Source organism: Chelonoidis abingdonii, chromosome 6 (assembly GCF_003597395.2).
Source record: "Chelonoidis abingdonii isolate Lonesome George chromosome 6, CheloAbing_2.0, whole genome shotgun sequence".
NCBI lineage: Eukaryota > Metazoa > Chordata > Testudines > Testudinidae > Chelonoidis > Chelonoidis abingdonii.
In genome coordinates this window covers 99,816,032-99,834,294 of record NC_133774.1, presented here as the reverse complement: position 1 = coordinate 99,834,294, position 18,263 = coordinate 99,816,032, and the positions used below count along the sequence as shown (strand labels likewise).

The window sequence follows — 18,263 nt, the reverse complement described above, 5'->3', positions numbered from 1 at the left end:
GCAAGAATGAGTGAATTGGATTGACGTGGAGGTGATGGAGGAAGAGAAATGGTCTACACGTCAAAATGACAATGTACATTACATGGTTAACAGAATGAGTGGTACGTGCAATAGTTGTGGGTATTTTCATCTGCTCTGTTGTATAATAAGCTGCTTTTTCTCCCAAGTATATCATCAAGATCCCTCCCAATTCAATGCAGATTAAATGTTTGCTTGAAGGATCTCTTTCTATGAGTAATATCACTTGATAAATGTGGGATTGAAGTAGGAATCTAAGTATTCACTTGTTGCTGTTACTGCTTTGTGTATATATAGAGGTCATGCCTGGTGTTGTGACTGTAGTGTTGATCATAGACCTGAAGGCAGAGTGTGCTGTGGAAGTGAAGTTTAGCAGATCTGGGAAATCAAGCTCTGGTTGTAAAGGTAAGGCCTTGGACTCTTGATTATCTGAGTATGGTACATTTTGAATTTGATAAAATGCATGTTCCAAGAAGAAAAACATAGTAGTACACATAAAAAGTAGAATGTTTATAGTGCTTTAGCCCTCAAAGAAATGCTATGCCATATTATATGAGCTACCAATATTTAAGTTTATAGCAATGGTTAAATAAAACTGACAGCTTTGTGTGAAGGTGTGCAAAATTTAAGATTGTAATTAGTGTTAAAATTTATTTGTGAAGTACTAAAATGCTTAATGCAGATGCAAGTATCTTTGAAATTTAAAAACATGTCAATTATCTTTGACATATGATGTGCAGGACACAGACTGAAAAATCAGGGACCTTTGCTGAGAAAAGGAGAGAGAGACCTTAATTGTTTAGGAAAATATTTTGCTTTCCCCCCACCCGCCCAACATGATTTTTAAATGAGACACAGCACCAGAATGAAGAGGAAGAAAGGGAATTTATAATGAGGAACAAAGTGCAAGATTCATAATCAGACCAAATAAGGGCATGAAGAATAGGGGAATCTAGTATCTCTTTTGAAAGGCTTTCCTGGAAGTTTGCTTTTACTAGATTCTCAAATAAAATCATGTTTTCTTACAAAAGTTAATTTAGGGCCAAAGTGTGCCCACCTTATTAAAGAGTTTGCCCTTTAAATTTACCTGATGTTTTTGTGCTTTATACAGTAATTCAAAGTTCATCTTCAAATGCTTTTTCTGTGTAAAATATTTTATATCTATTGCTTGAAATATTTTCTATTAATAATTATATAAAATTTATTATTAAAAGAAAATACTTCAAGTAATGGCTGTTGACTCAATATTAGTAACTAGTGGTAGATGGTATTATGTCTAGTATTTCCATTTGCTCTTTTCTTACTAAAAGTGTCTTAGATCACAGTGTGAAATGTTTTTAAACAGGCAATCAATTGAAATGTTAGAAATTACAACATTTTGGCTTAATTTAAAAATCAAAGAGATTTGAAACAACATAGTAGGTAAGATTAAGAATTGTACACATTATTGCTATTTGATGTCTTGTCAATTTCAATGAAATGTCAGTATGCTGGAGAGTTTGTAAGAATAGCCATAACATACAGATATATGGATGTATACTTTGTTGGTTTACTCAAAAAGTACAATAAGTATTAAAATATTAATGTCCATTTACTAATTCCAAATCTCTGGAAAAGCAATGAGGGTTTCCCCTTTTGTAACATTGTTCTTTATGGAGTATACTTCTTGTTTAAGATTAATATGCTCTGGGTCCCTCAAAATTGATTTTTACTGGAGTAGATATTTGGTACTATGTGCAATAGATTAGACCCACAAGTCCCATTACTGTTCATTGCCTTTGCCCATGTCAGACTGCCATGCAAGGCACCTGAAAATGTGCCATTCAAAGCATAGCATACATCTCAGTATAACATACAGAATCATTGGCTCCCAACAACAGTCACTGAGGGAGGGGTATAGAGACAGCATTGCAGTTGGAGGAGAACAATTTTAGAACATAATTAGCTAGCACAAATGTTTGTTTCTAGTCAGTTAAGTGGAGCTACTGCAGAAAAGTGTTGTTATTTAAGAGAGAGGAATGACAATCTAAAAGATTATGTAATTTATCTACAAAAAATTTAGGCCTGATTTTGGTTTCTCTGCACAGTTACAACTCCAACTGAACTGAATCTGGGATTATTCAAGACATACAGAATGCAGGATCATACCCTTTTATTTGTAATAAACATATACTAATTTCAGAATAATGTTTGCATTTGATTAGAGATATTTTTTTTTGTATGCCAGAAAAATCAACAGTATCGGCAGCTTTGTGTGTTGTCTGTCTAGCTGCAAAACCTAGAACACTTAAAGCTCCATGTACTTTATAATTTGTCCTTCACATCCCATTATCCTATTTACACTGCTTTGTACCAAAAAAAACAACACCCCTATGTCTAGTGGATAAACAGATTTGCTAGTAGAAGCTGCTTCAAATGATTCAGTTGTGCTGGTAGGTTACCCCCTATGACCCTTAAGCTGATGAGTGTATTGCAGTGCACTTTACATTGTTCTTTTCTGTAACACTCAATAAAGATCAAAAAATGGTATTTTTTTGTACCTAGTGTTATGCTACAAGTTAAGCATTGGAGAACTAAAATAGACAGTGATTAGTGAGTAGAAGACAATATTTATTTTGCTTTTACTGAACTCTGTGTGTGTGTGTGTGTGTGTGTGTATGTGTGTGTGTGTAGCCTGAATGTTAAAAAGTAACATACATATACAGTGTTAACACCCATAGAATTTTGCAAGTCTAAGAAGTCGGGGAAAGGTATTGAAAGCACAGTAACAACAGAGTCCACTGTTCAAGTTGTAGCACCATATTTCTTAACTAAAATGAATATTTTGTGTTAGTTGTGTAGTACATCAACAATAATTAACAGATTCCACTTTATGCACCACTTCAAGCATGTACAGTATTATTTACCACTTTGTCGATTTCTTCAAAAGCCAGAGATATAGTCGGTGATCTTAATGACTTCACCAACTTTTTAATATTAACAAGTATGCTGTCAAGGGGCTTGAAAATTCAAGGTTTTCCATAAACCATTTCCCTACAAACTGGAATATTTTACACTGATTTGGAGTGTTTTATCTTCAACAGTGTATATTTTATCTTGCAACCTATTGTCTTTGGCAAGGATCTAATGAGGGAAATACAATTGTAAGTTTAAATGCAAAGAGCCTGATTGTCCACTTTATTGCACTGGGATAAAAGCATTGTAAAAGAGTGGATAATCAGTCCCAGGGATTGTCAGACCATTTCTCCACAAGTCCAGTGTGTTTTCTTAGAAAACAGCATTGGCTTTGCACTTTTCAACATGAAGTAGGCCTCTTGTTAGTCTTTGAATCTGTTTTCTCCTTGAATCTTGAGTCTTTGATTCTGTTTTCTTCTTTCTTCATATCTGGAGGGGGATTACAGACTTGGACACACAAATGGTATTTCATGGTCTAACAAATAAAACAGTGGTTGAAAATATGAAAAACTGGCTTCAAAGTATGTGCACATACAGGGGATAACCACACCCTAGGCAATTGTAGCTCCACTGTATTGACGAAGTGTGCAGTTCAGGCTAATATCCATATTTTACAATAACAGTTTCATCATATGGTGGGTAACTTCTGCAATCCATGCGACTTTCTTAAAACAAGCCAATACCTAATGAAATTTTAGTTTTTAGGACTTCTTTATGGGAAATCTATGTTAAACAGGTCTGACTTATTTCTAATTTTAAGCCCTATTTTGCATAATGTGATTATTACCAGTAGTTTTTTCACCACTTTCTATTTAAAAAGATGAATAGATTTTTTTAGTGATACTTCAGTGAAAAGGGGAGTTTTCCTAATGGTACAGTAGAGATGCAGTAAAGAGAAAACCACTATAAAGTATTTTATTGAAGGGAAATTTTACTACTATATGTTGACGGTACAGACAGATATCTGACAATTAATTAATTTGTAGGACAACAAAGCAATGAGTTTCTGTGCCCATAATGGATTTCCACACTCGCCAATGTACTTTCCTGTCTTTAATTTTGTCCACCACATATTAACAAATGCCGAACAGATACATGTTATGTAACATAAGATCCCATTACGACAAATGCTTACTACAAGGCACAGCACCTACTACCATGATTGCTCATGCTGAAGTTCCTCGCTGGCACTCCAACTCCAGGCACACCTAAATAACATTTCAGTACATAATAAATATCTTTAATCAATTACTATGATGATATTTAAGTCCATTCTTGGGCATGAAGATCTATTCTTTCCTGTTTTTTAATACACACTATCATTACTAATATGTTTCAAATTACTAAGTAAAGTTTAGTCATCTGAAAACTTTTTTCTTTTCACATTGGAGAAAATACTGCAGTAAACTATTTGATTTTCTGATGTGTGGTTAGATTGGGGGAAATTATTAAAATTATTCACAAAGATTGCATTTGGCAAATGTTGTGAAATTAACATGTATTTATGAAAAATATTTCTCGGATACTTAAGAATTTCACAACATTTTCCAAACAAGATATCTGTGAATAATTTTAATTATTATTCTCCTAGTTCTAACCACAACTCAGAAAGTCAAACAATTTGATATTGTACATAAAAATAAGATGTCACCGAATGAGTCATCTGTGTGTATTATTCAACTAACTTTACTTCTTAATTCAGTATAAAATGCAGCACTGAATATTAATTTGACCAAATGAATTTGAAACTTGTTATTAAAGCTTTATTGCATTAAGTTCACTATTATGGTTCTCATTCTCTAAGTTAAGGACAAAACTCCCACTGACTTCAATGAGAGCAAGATCGATCCTTCTATCTCCATACACAAATAAATATTTTAAAAAAGATGCATCATTGACTTTCATTTAAATTAATTATTTTTACAGCCATGGCTGCACTGAAAATGCATAATATACTTATTACAATCCAATCTAATATAATGTTCACATAATATCCTTTTATATGTGGTATCACAAACTGATTTACAGAGGGAGTCAGTCATACAATTAATGTTATTAAATACACTTTGCTTTTCCAAGGGTCTTATGTTGATTATCCTTCCACCCAAAATCTGTGGTCTCTGATAAAACACTTTTAATTGCATTAGGTGAACCGAAAATACATGATACAATTCTCAAAAGACTGAATGCTCTTGAACTATGAGTACTATATGCAGCTATAAATTTGCATAGTCACAAAGCAGCATCTTAATAACTTGCCCTAGCTTGGTATGAGCTTGCATGACTTTACAGGTAGCTGACACTACCGCCTAGTTTTGCAATTGTTCTTCCTCTTCATTGCACATTACGGCACTTGAATGTTGTAATTTCCTCTCAAAGAACGGACATTTCGTAGTTTTACTAAGTACAGTCTTGAGTGGTTAGGAGGGAACAGCAAGGAATTCCATGACTTATTCATAGATGTGCTGGTATTCCATTAATACCATCAGTAGGATTGACAGTCCTAAAGAATCAACAACAAATTGTACAGAGGGGAAAAAAGTATTCAGTGCAGAAAATTTTGGTTTCTCTATGTGATTAACTACATCATGCAGTCAATCCTGTGTAAAAGTATTATTATTGTTATTATTTCTACAGCACTGTAAGTAGATAGAGCCCCTTACAGACACACAGACTGAGAGGTTTCTGCTCCTAAGATGAGATTTTACACAATAAAAGATAAATTGTGGAGTGGATAAGTGGAAAACGATTATGAGAGTGACAGTGTAAGGTCAGATGTGCTTAGTGTTGTGAATCCATTTTGTTAGCTTCACTTCTCATGTTTGAAAATGAATGAATACACATATTTGACTTGGTGGATGGTGCAAGCCAAGTGAGATGGTAGCAAAGAAAGGGTGCCAGAAGAAGAGAGTCTTGTGGAGAGATTATAAGGTGCACAATGAAGTAGTATGGAAAACGGGCATCAGGCATGATATTCCGGTCCCAATGGAGACTGCACAGGAGGTACAGAGCTACTTGTGTGAGAGAGGGGGAAATCACAGCTAGTAAGTCATGAGCAGGGAAGTGATATGAGACAAGATATAGCTGTGGGAAGATTTATTGAGGGCCTTATGGTTGAGGGGAAGAAGTTTGAAAGTGATGCAAAAGGAGATTGGGAGTTGATGCAGAGACCCAACAATGGATATGATGTGGTTGGAACAAAAAACAGGGAAAATAATTTTAGAAATATGTAAAATATGCTCACAGTTGTCTTCCAACTCCCAGCAAATATTAAACCTTACAGTGATTTAATTGGCTTTGGAAATATTAGCATATTTTACTTTTATTGGCACAACCTGGATGTTCCGGATATATATGTACTGAATGACATAAAGGTGATAAAAGGATCTGATTATGCTCTTATTGAAGTCAGTGGGTGAAGGATTAATCCTGTTCATTAATACTGAAACATACATAAATATAAAAGACAAATATTCAGAGCTAAAAGTAAGAATCCCATATTGCCTATTGCAATCTGTTTTTAACATTTTTGTTTCTGTTTATAGCTTGGGACATATACAACCAATGTTCAGTCTAAAGTATATTTCAGTCCACTGTATAGCATATCTTCTGTATCTCCTCAGGCCCTTCTTTGTCTTTATTAGCCTCAGCAGTTTCAGTTTGCATGGAGCTTGATAAACCTCCCACCACACACACCTTTTTCATTTCTATTTTGCTGGGAATTTTCAGGTATTAATCAACCCCAAAACTCCAAACGAACCTCTGCTGTATCTGCAATGTCTAGCTTGGTTTTGAGATGAAGTTTTTCTTATTATCCATGTGAGGAAAAAATTTTCATGCAAAACCCATTCCCAAGTTTGTATGAAACAGTGGTTTATGAGCCACTGCAAACCTAGGATGAACTTCAGGTTAGATATGGAAGGCCAAATTCTGCTCACCTTACTCTTTGCAAAATTCCCACTGCAGTTACTGGGAGTTCACCAAGATGGATACGACATGGAAAGTTCATGCAGCTTTAATCTTTATAATCACTTTTTACCCTGACGCATCACCTAGACTATGTGCCACTTGTTTTCAGGGGAGCCTCCCAAATTGTTGGGAATCAAAAGAAACTTAGTTTTCTGGAGAACGCTCTGTATCAATCTCTGGCTCACTTTTGCCTCTCTGTTTGTTCTACAATTTGCTGATTCTGCAGGTAAATTACTTTTTGATTATTATCATCATCATGACCAGGGGCTATGATTTTGGGTTATAATTCAGGTAATGTATAATTCTTTATATTTTTTATAATTATGTTTAGTATAACCATAATTATTGTACGTACAGTATGACATTGTCTGTTACACACACTCGAACCATAAAGTTAGTAGTAGGAGATAGTCTATTCTACAATAGACACTGTTATCAGGAACTTAGAAAAAAAATCATATGCACTGAAACTTTATAAGCATACACTGATTTTTCTTGGGTACATGAACCAAATATTAAATGAAACATTGTCGTTTCCAGTGCACAGCCATCATATTCTCTCTCGTGTACAATGATGGAAAACAAGGAGGTATTAACTAATTTGTTAGCTGATAAATTTAATAATCAAACAAAAATATATCTCTTTTCAGTTCAAACTTTTTGAAGTATAGTAAGTTCTTAAAGGATTTGTTTTAGGATCAGAGTTTGTTTTTCCTCTTAAGATATTTGGGCAGCCCCTAACCAGATAATGTTACACACAAGTGACAATAAAAGGATTTAATTTACATTCTTGATTATATAGATTACAAGTGGACTGAATCCATTAGTTACCAAAACTTGCTTCAGAGCATTATTCTAGTCAATATTATGTACAATTTAAATAGAACAGAATGAAATATGCAGTGTGAGATTAAAAGGTACTCTCATTATATAATCATGTATTTTATAGAGGAAAAAACAATTATATATTTTTTAAAAAATATATAAAAATAAAAAGTAAAGGGGAGAAAATATTTATGTTGCAAATAAACAGCTGTCTTAACATTTGGAAAATGTCTGTACCACACTGTTTCTTGTGAATGAGTGGACTAGGTAGATAATGTATTACCTTTTGTTAGACCAATATATTCGTTAAAGTATACACATTTCTAAGGCTATGATTGCCAATATCTGGAGAAAGGGCTTTTTTTAATTTTCTGTGTCTGTCTACTTCCGTAATAGTAAGATGAAACACATGTATTAAATAAATGTGAAATCACAGCTGCTTTCAGTGATGCTACTATTCTGAGTCTGTGAAATATTCTTGCAATTAAAAAAAGAATTTTAAAACAGGAAAGGGATTTGTTTTGTGCTAACTCTAATTTTGGATGATATAGTTAATAGTATCACTATAATACATTCGGAAAATTAAAACACATTGGGGTTTTTAATGCAGGCTAGGCTATCTCTAAGATTTACTGTGTACTGTAATTGGGTTTGCTTTACACTTCTGCTGACTAACAGCATTCCTCCAACAAACTAGCAAATTAATTCCTAGTTTTTTAATTGATAGGTTTGATTTTTGCTTTAGGATTGTTTTCCATTTCTGAATAAGTGGGTGTTATAGGAATGCCATTCCTTGACTGAGTTTTGTAACTGGGCTCAAATATATATTAAACATACATTCATATTATTTGCCACAAACTATATTAATTTTTTTAAATATTTATTTAATTAAATGAGACCGTCCTACTCCCACTGAAGACAATAGCAACACTCTGATTAACTTCATGCAGAGCAGGACTAGCACCTAAATTAAACTGTATTTCCAAAAATTACAATAAAGTGATTTGCTTTGTTTATTAATTTTTGCTTATCAGTGATGCACCTGACTTGGAACCTGTACATCACTGGTTCAGCAAACAGTATATATCTGATCACATGATCACAAAACAACCAAATACATGAGAAACAGGTATTTCAGACGATTAATTAATGAAGTCAGTTACATTGTATTTAAATTTGAGGATTAGAGGTGTACTGCAGAACAATGGGATAATGTAAATTCTACTAATTACCTTAAAAATAAAGTATCTCTCAAAATCCAGGTGTGGGGGCTTTATTTGGTCCATGATAAAGTTAGCAGCCAGTAGTGAAATTTTGATTTTACAAATTCAGATCTGGGTTTGGATTCAAAATCCAAAATCCAAAGTTTGAGTGTGTTCAGATCCGCTGTTTTGATTCAGGCCTATCTTTAAATAACTGCTCTGGACACGATGAAATGCTCAGCAATGCTTTACAAAATGTAAATAGAATAATGTTTTCTTTTCTTTCCTTTTCTTTTGTACCCCTCCCCCCTACACTTTCATTACATGGCTAGGATAATATTTTGAGTTACACAGCAAGTTAATCTGAAAATGTTGTCTGATGAAGTCCTATGGGCAATCATTTTTTATAACAAAGATTCTTATGACTTAGATGGAATTTTCCTGACCCTGCTCATTTCACTTCAGATTTTAAAAATTGGGGTCCTGATCCTGTAATTCCTCACTCAGGCTGGTAGTTCCTACTGAAGTCAATGGAAATACTTCTGTGAATGATGGCAATGAGGTCAGACTCAAGAATAGACAAAAGGTCTAGTACTGATCCCACACTGGTTTTACAACATTTTAACTCTATACAGTTCAGCAGGATTACTCCTGAATTACTGCAGTGCAGATGAGGTCAGAATCACGCCCTGCATGTTTACTCCTGTACTGTGTGGCAAGTGAGTACTGATCTCAAACTGTATGTGATTTGTAATGTAAATTTGTAATCTGATGATTCTGAGATCCTGTAAATCAAATGAAAACAAATCTAACAAATGGCACTGCAACTTACACTCATGATCAACTTTTGCCTCTAACAATGCCATTAGTAATAATTAAAAAGTGGATACGGGCTATCTTGGAAAATACATTTGGGTATATAATCAAAAGCTAAATGTGAAGGTAAGTAGGAGAACAAATGTCTCACCATTACTAATCCCATATTATCAACAATTTTTAACTGTACTATATTTAAATATTTATTAAATACTCCCTCACACTCTCAAAAAAAAGGAGAGAGGGTTTTTTACATACAAGACTTTCGTAATGAAGGACATAATCTTCCACAGACACACAGGCTTATAAAGCACACAAAGTAATTATGTAAAATCAATTGAGGCTCTCTAAATCTTGGCTTTGAAACAAATGTTCATGTAGGGAATGCGGAAAACTACTTGGCAGCAATTGTTACTAACAATGCGGGTTAATAACTAACAACTTTGGCCTTGATTCTGGTCTCACGCAAACCATTTTTACTTCACTGACTTCAGCTGAGTCACTCCTGATTTACTTCAGTGTGAGATCAGGTTAAGGTCATTTATCTGCAACCTGTGGCATAGACCCATCTGTTTATTCAGACACAATTATTTGAGAAAACTTTGAACCATTTAGCTAATTATTACTCTAGCATTACTAGCAAGTTTGGAGATGAACAGAATTACTTATCTTAAACTATTTTAACAGCAGAAAAATGGAAAAAAATGAGTTCCTTCTTCAAGTAAAACTTGCTTATATAATTCAACTGTCCTATAGAATTTAGTAAGGATGAAATCAATAGTGTTCTATAGAAATTAATCTAAATCCTTATAAGGTTAAATTTGACTGCCATGAGTGCACTAAAGTCAATGGAGTTACACTAGCATAGAATTTGCCTCAATAAGTTTCATAGAGAATACTATTTTATTTATATTACATTATCCCCTATTTATTATCCTGTAATTATAACATATTTTTCTATAAGTTTCTTGAAGCATTGAGACATTTATAACAGGGACCCATTTCTCTATTAATTCTAGAGGATAACCAGAGGAAACTAGAAAGCTTATACTGTTCTATTAAATGATGTAATCCCATTGACAGCAACAATAATTTTGCTTGAGTAAATGCCACAGTTGTATTGATTATTAATTATAAATCTGCTGATTTCTTTTCATTTGTGTGTGCTTGACTCAGCAAACACTCAATATCAGAGAGTGAGAAATCCCATTGAAATAAATGGGGTTACTTGGGATTATGTAATGTATACCCTGTGATAAGTGTATGCAGGATCAGGCCCTAATTCAAGATTCATACTTGCACTCCTATTTGGGACCAGGGCCAGCCTTAGGGGTGAGTCACCCAGATGACCACCCAGGGGTGCCATGGTCAAGGGGGTGCCATGCGGCAGCACAGAGGTGTGCACTGCTGGTGTAGAATCAGAAACTGCTCCTGGCTGGCAGGGAAGCAGTTGTGTGGAGGGAGGGGGGCACCCAGATTTCTCACTACTTCCTCCCGGTGGAGGAACATGGGTGGGGACCAAAAGATGATGCACATATACTGTTCTCCCCACCCCAACATTCCTCTGTGCCCCCTTAGGGGTTTTGTGAGAGGTAGCGAGGAACAACACCAGGTCTTCCTGTATCCAGGTCACTTTCCCCACCCAGGCTCTGCTGTGAGGCATCAGGAGCTGCTGCTCTCCTGCCCTCCCTTTACGAACCCCATTGGGGAAAGTGATCTCGCTCCCCCCCCCCTTCAAAAAAACCCCCAGGGGTCTGCAGAGAAGCAACGTTTGAGCTGGGGAGCAAGAGGCAATGCCAGCTGCTCTGTGCATCCAAGTCACTTTCTCCACATGGGTGCAGAAGGGGGGAAGGGGTTGGTGTGCAGGAGGGGAGTGCAGGGGTTAGAGGAGCAGGAGAGGGGGCAGGGGTTGGGGTGCAGAGGGGGAATGCAGGGGTTAAGGGTGAAGTGGGTTGCCTAGATTCCTTTTGAAAATGAGATTTCAACTCTTTAATCAGTGAGGTATTGCAATGCTGAGTGCAGCAGCACCTAAATACCCTTAAAAAGCTGGACCTGGGTCCTTACTGACTTGTAAAGTTCTCTCTTCTTACATTAATTACTATTGGCGTTGTTATTGCTGTCATTAAATAATTATTTAGTGTCCACATTTTGCTAGGCACAGAGAAGACGTGGTCCCTTCCCCAAACAAAGTACAATCAAAAACTAGATAAAACAAAGGAGACGAAACATAGTAATTGTCAGGGTAATAGAAAGAGGGATAAATGTCATAAGAACACAAGGTTGCTTAGACTGGTGCACATGCTTCTAATGAAGCAGTTTGCTCCAGCAGAGCACAGCTAGTTTTTACATAAAATGCCTGGATGCCAAGTCAATCTCTGTAATGAGCAAAGACACTCTCTGCACTCAAGAAATGTTAATCCTCTTTCTTGGACCTGCTGACTACTGACAGGTTTTGTATCCCCCTGGGAAACACCCTAACATTATTAAATTGTAATCACAAAATATTACATCTACCACAGAAATATAACAATTCCTAAATCATAAACAGGAAACTAGTTTCCTGGGGCAGCCCTCAAGGGCTTGATCTTGATGGACCGTCCAGTCATATCATATCAGCCCAGTTGGGCTGAGGTGTTGGGGGGTCATGACTAACTGGGCAAAGATAGCTTCCAAACTGGTTCGCTTCAGCCACCTTGACTATTTGTAGGGTCACTCAGGTGCATGCAGCCCCTTTTCCTTCCTGGGCTTGGTGCTGAAGATTCCTTCTACTGCCATTCATGTTCAGAATATGGTATGTAGGAGGCTGGGAGTCCCCCAGCCTCCACTGTGTTTGGCTCCATTTTGACCTTTTCTAAGTGTCTATTTTTAAGGATTTATGGCAATAATTATAATGACTAGTTATTGCTGTATTTGTTACAACTTTGCACATAGTTTTTGCCAATGCACATAGTATATAGGAAGTGGAGTGGGAGATTGACCTTCTAAAACTGTGCACACAGTTGGGAGAATTAAAATAATGTCATATCAGAAGGACTAATATTGTTCATCTAGATGGACGACATGCAGGGCCGGTGCAACCATTTAGGCGACCTAGGTGGACGCCTAGGATGCTGGGATTTGGGGGGCGCCATTTTCTTTGGCAGCGACCATGGCGGCCAGATCTTTGGCCACCCCAGTCACCTCCGGCATTTAGTTAAGCAGCCACGGCGTGCTCGGGGAGGAGGTGGGGCAGGGGTGAGCTATTTCACTTCTCCCGCCTCCCAGGCTTGCAACGCCAATCAGCTTAGGCGCCTCAAGCCTGGGAGACGGGAGAAATGAAGCAGCAATGGCATGCTCGGGGTGCTCATGCTCGTGTGCAGAGTGGGAAGAGCTGTTGCGGGGGGGTGCCTTAGGGCGGAGGGGGGGAGCTGTTGCGGGGGGGCACCTCAGGGTGGGGGCATGGGTGGGATGCAAGGTGGAAGTTTCGCCTAGGGTGCGAAACATCCTTGCACCGGCCCTGATGACATGGTATTCTTCTGCAGTGGCTCAAGTTTGGAACAAGTACAGGTAATAGGGCAGAAGACTCACTTGTTTTGTGTGTTAGACTCAATGTAAAATTACTAGATTCTGGAGGAGTTTCAGCAGGATTAATATAAAAAAATATTGACATCAGCACCCTGCTGAGTAAGTTAGCCGGAAAACGATTAAGGTGTTATATAATGTGATCAGTACTCCAGAAGTTTCAGCCTTGCCTTTTCAACCTATCCCATTTCCTGTACTCTTCATTGTGATGCATACATAGCAATACAAACTAAATGAACCAAGGCTACTGCAAATTCTTTTGTATGAATAGAAAAGAAAATAGCCCTTATTATAGTATTTGCTTAGACTTGTTAGTGATAGAGATGTTTTCAAGAAGTATTTCTTGTGACACTGCCTTATATGCTGTTATATTTTGTGTAGTAAAGGTAGAATAAATAAAATGAGAACAAACTGCAAACCTGGGTACCTAAACCTGCCCACTCCTCTACTTATATTTAGGCACTTAGATAAGTGTGCTGATTTTCAGAAGTGTAGAGCACCTAAAATTCCTGTTGAAGAAGAAACTGCTCAACACCTCTGCAAATCAGACCACTTTGACCTGAATTCATAACTCTTAAAATGACTGTTAATAGACCTTTTTATGTTCACTTCAAATCCATTGTGAATTCTTATTGGCTCAGATGTTGGTAAAGGGGTAATTCATTTTTCATGTCCCTTCACATCTTTGGCTGCTCTGCTCAAACTGCTAATATTGGTGCAAATTAGTGCCCTAATGATGGTTTTCTGGTGTGTATTCCTGTTCTCTGAGAACTGGATAAAGACCACTAACTCATTTTGCATAGGACATTTATTAGATGTCCAAGATTTTCAATGATGCTTCTAAACCCCTTTCGCATTTTGAAAACTCTCCCTCTAGATTAACATAACTTTCTGTCAGGACCAACATTGGATAGGTCTGAACCACTGAAAGTCTCCCTTTATCTCCTGGCCATCCAGACTCTGAAAAAACGTCTCCATTTGTTGCAGTTTTGACACTATTTAGACATTTTTTGCATGGTAATATTTTTCATAATTTAAATGTGTGCTTCAACATATTGGTCTCTTGTCTAACTTCAGCATACATGATACAGACTTATTAATAAAACTGGTGACTGATTCTGCTTATCTTGTGGACCTGGTGATGGGTTACAATGAGGCTGAAAGAAATTTTAACAGCAACTTTCAAATACACCTCTACCTCAATATAACGTGACCCAGTATAACACGAATTCGGATATAACTTGGTAAAGCAGCGCTCCCGGGGGCGGGACTGTGCACTCTGCTGGATGAAAGCCAGTTCAATATAATGCGGTTTCACCTATAACATGGTAAGATTTTTTGGTTCTCGAGGACAGTGTTATATTGAGATAGAGGTGTATATATATTTTTCTTTATCACACTTTTTAGGAGACTTGTAATAATTGTGAGGATCAAGAGGAATTCATTCAGCTGGGCTTTTATCTGGTTAACAGCTGCCAAAAAAAATGTGTCATTTGGAGCATTCTCAGAAATTAAATCATTGGAGATATACCTATCTCCTAGAACAGGAAGGGACCTTGAAAGGTCATTGAGTCCAACCCCCTGCCTTCACTAGCAGGACCAAGTACTGATATTTGCTCTAGATGGCCCCCTCAAGGATTGAATTCACAACCCTGGGTTTAGCAGGCCAATGCTCAAACCGCTGAGCTATCCCTCTTCCCAGAACATCTAAATTGCAACAGTTAAAGATGGGGAGCATCTACTCTCCATTTTCCTGCCATAGCAATAGAAACCCCGTGTTGTCTAACATATAGAGCACTTTGAGTGAACTATGGATCATCTTATAAGTGCTATATAAATAATAATTTGGAGAGCACATGTAAAGGATGCTAGCTTGACTCCTGCAATGAAAACCTGTAACCAGTCTCACTCTTAACATAAACTCTCTGGTTTTCCCAAAACCCATTGACTCTTTTAAAGGGCATCTCCTTCTCTTCATATAACTTCATCTTCTCTTTTAGCACATAACTCTTTATATTTGACATGGATATGGTGCCAGGTTTTCTTCCTTATTTGGTGATGTTTATGCTACGTTGTGTGTGTGTGTATATATATATATATGAACCAAAAAAAAAATCCTTCCTGAAATCCTGAACTTCCTTATGGAAAGACAACTCTGATTAAACAGTCAGGGAAGAAGTTTACTCCTCTCTTTATATAGTCCCTCCTTTTTATAGTGGGGCAAATCCAGGGCACCTTGCATTTTTCCACCAATGCCATAGTATTAATATAATGTTCAGGAACTTAACTGGCCTGATCCTATACTCATAGAAGCTCCCATTGATTTCTATGGAATGAAATCAAACCCTGTGTGTTTTGGGAGAGATATTTCTGGCTCTCGCAGTTAATCTTCAGATGTATTTCACCTTGTAGCATAACAAATGACTAATTTTATTTTGGGCATAAAATAAGTCACTTATAAATATAAAATAATTGTTATTTTAAGAATTAAGTTCTTTTAAGGGTTAAGAAAAAAAAGTCATATTTGGAGTTCTGACATACTTGGTTAAAGGCAACCTTCAATTTATGTCCCTTACAAACAGAGTAAAAAAAGGCAGCGCGTACGTAGTAAATAAAGTACTTAAGCAAGCAGGGCCTGCCACGATCAGAGCTACTGTGCCTTTTGACTGATGCCAGCAATGATATTTTAAGGATCAGTGGATTGGAAATGTGCTGTTTCTGGAAAATAAGAACATTCAGTATGGTCCTAATTACTGAGAGTTCTTACATAAGGGAGCAGTGTGATATCCCTATGATCAAATGGATACTGTCTTAGATGTCATTTCCTTTGTCTTCCTTCATTCTTCTTGTCCCTCTTATTTTGTTGCTGGTTTGGTTTGGTGCATAGTGGATCATTATCTCTGTTCATATGGACCTGAAATATGGTGTTATTTATTTGCAATTCGAGTTTAGTGGTAATGTGATATTAGAATATCAGGATCAATAATGGAAGATTATGGCATTTCTGACCTCCCCACTTGCCTCTGACCCTCCTCCCTACCCTTCAGGATCATACATACTGGACAATGGTCCAGAATTATAGTCATCCCTACCACTAAAGACAAAACTTTATATGAAGATTGTTCCCCTCTGTGGAAAAGTTTGAGTGAAGTATCAATAAAAATGGCTTTTTAAAGTAGTTTCCCTCGTTAGTTTGTAGTAGTAGTTTATCTCATTTTATTTAATCACAGCTGATATATATGAGATGGCCTACACAGTCCTTTTAAATGTAGAAGGCAACTGCGTCTAGGATATGTGTTGCTTGGATAAAAGTGATTTGTATCCCAATTGTATCCCAAATCAACTTAGATTTGCCAGAGAAATGGAAACTACCACATTTAGAATGTAATAGTCAGTCCTGCCATCTATCCCTTGTAGATAGCAATCAAGATAGACCTGACGTACCTCTGTTCTTTTATCATTTCAGGCCAGTTGGGGTGAAAGGATAGTAAAAATCACAATGAAAATACATAGCCAGGTATATTTTAACATCATAAGGATGATTTGGTGTAAGCTTTGAAGCAAAACGGCCTGGTAGAGGGCATTAAACCAAAAAAGAACGAACATACAGACACACACGATCGTTATCTAGGAATATTTTTGTCACTTTGTTTGTTATTTTTTTTAAAATCTCCTCTCCCATCAGAGGGTGCTGTTCATAATTAGCATGTGACGACCACGTTATGAAAAGGAGAAGAAGAGCACTTCCTGATGATGTAAGCATTCCCCTTTCTGATCTGGTGGCAAAGGTAATGCAAAGTAAAATATTTAGATATTATGCAGTGTCTCAGGACACCCCAAAGAGTGAGGTGTTCTTGTACCAGACTGGGGGCACCTCTCCTTTCCATATAACTAAATTTGTGATAATGGTGTAATGTAACCCTACAAATAAAATATGTATTTTACATACTGTCCCCAGAGGTATCAGAGTTACTGTATGAATTTCTGGCCACATCCTTTATGTTCACTTCCCCCTTTATACCATCTTCTAAAATACACTCATCTTCTGATCTACATTATCCACATTTGAGATTGTGGATCTCCATAAAGGATTATATCTTTGCCTTGATCACACCTTGAATACAATTACTAGAACTGAAGTTCTTCACATACTACTGTCATTTTCAAGTGCATTTGTAATCTGATCACATTTTCATATCCATAATAAACTAAACCTGACTTTGGATGACTTGACAGCTTAGAACTTTAGTAAATAATGAATCATATGATTCAAATGGTTTTTTTAAATCTTTAAAAATTTGATCCTTAAAACTTATAAGTTTATAAGTTGTAAGATAAAATTTCACTGAATAATGACATATACAGTAGTAGAACAAACTTGGTTTAGTTGTGGAAAGATGCAACTCCAACTATGAAAGACCTATTTCTAGTTGATCCAATAGTTTGTCAAGGAGGAGGGAGATAGAAGCAAGAGGATTTTGGCTGTTAGAAGTAGTTTTTCTGGAACATTTTACCCAGTGTGGGAGAAGAAAGCTTGGAAGGGATCAGGATGGAGGTGTTTGGGTTGGAGGAAAGTTTTGGCAACTTGAATGGATGGGGCTGGAGAGAGTCAGACAAGAACAAACAACTTGAATTCGAATGTGTTCTCAAAAATGTGGAATTCATGTGTAAGGGACTGCGGAAGATTTTGTCACAGTGGTTTAGCTAAGGCTGTTCGCCTTCTCAAGGACAGGTTATTAAGGGTTATTGTGTACTAGCATATGCTGTTTGTAGCCGGTTGGAACCGCTTAGCCTGGGAAGCCCGGCGTGTTTGGAAAAGCTTGGCCCTTTGCCATAAGAGATAGCCCAGTTGTGGGAAAGCTCCCACATGCCTATGTATGAGCTGTTTTACATGCTATTAGCATAAGGTTATATTTA

At 36.8% G+C, this 18,263-nt stretch overlaps 1 protein-coding gene across 2 annotated transcripts in view; it reads left to right on the top strand.

The window, feature by feature from the left end:
* The window catches only part of ALDH1A1 (aldehyde dehydrogenase 1 family member A1), a 95,522-nt gene continuing 77,259 nt past the window's right edge, over positions 1-18,263 (top strand). The window contains exons 1-3 of one of the 2 annotated variants that reach the window (XM_075067278.1): positions 1-101; positions 316-414; positions 3,372-3,494. The gene's annotated coding sequence lies outside the window, so the exon portion shown is untranslated. Of the gene's footprint in view, positions 102-315; positions 424-3,371; positions 3,495-18,263 lie in introns of both variants that reach the window. The other variant, XM_075067277.1, reaches the window with a different exon arrangement.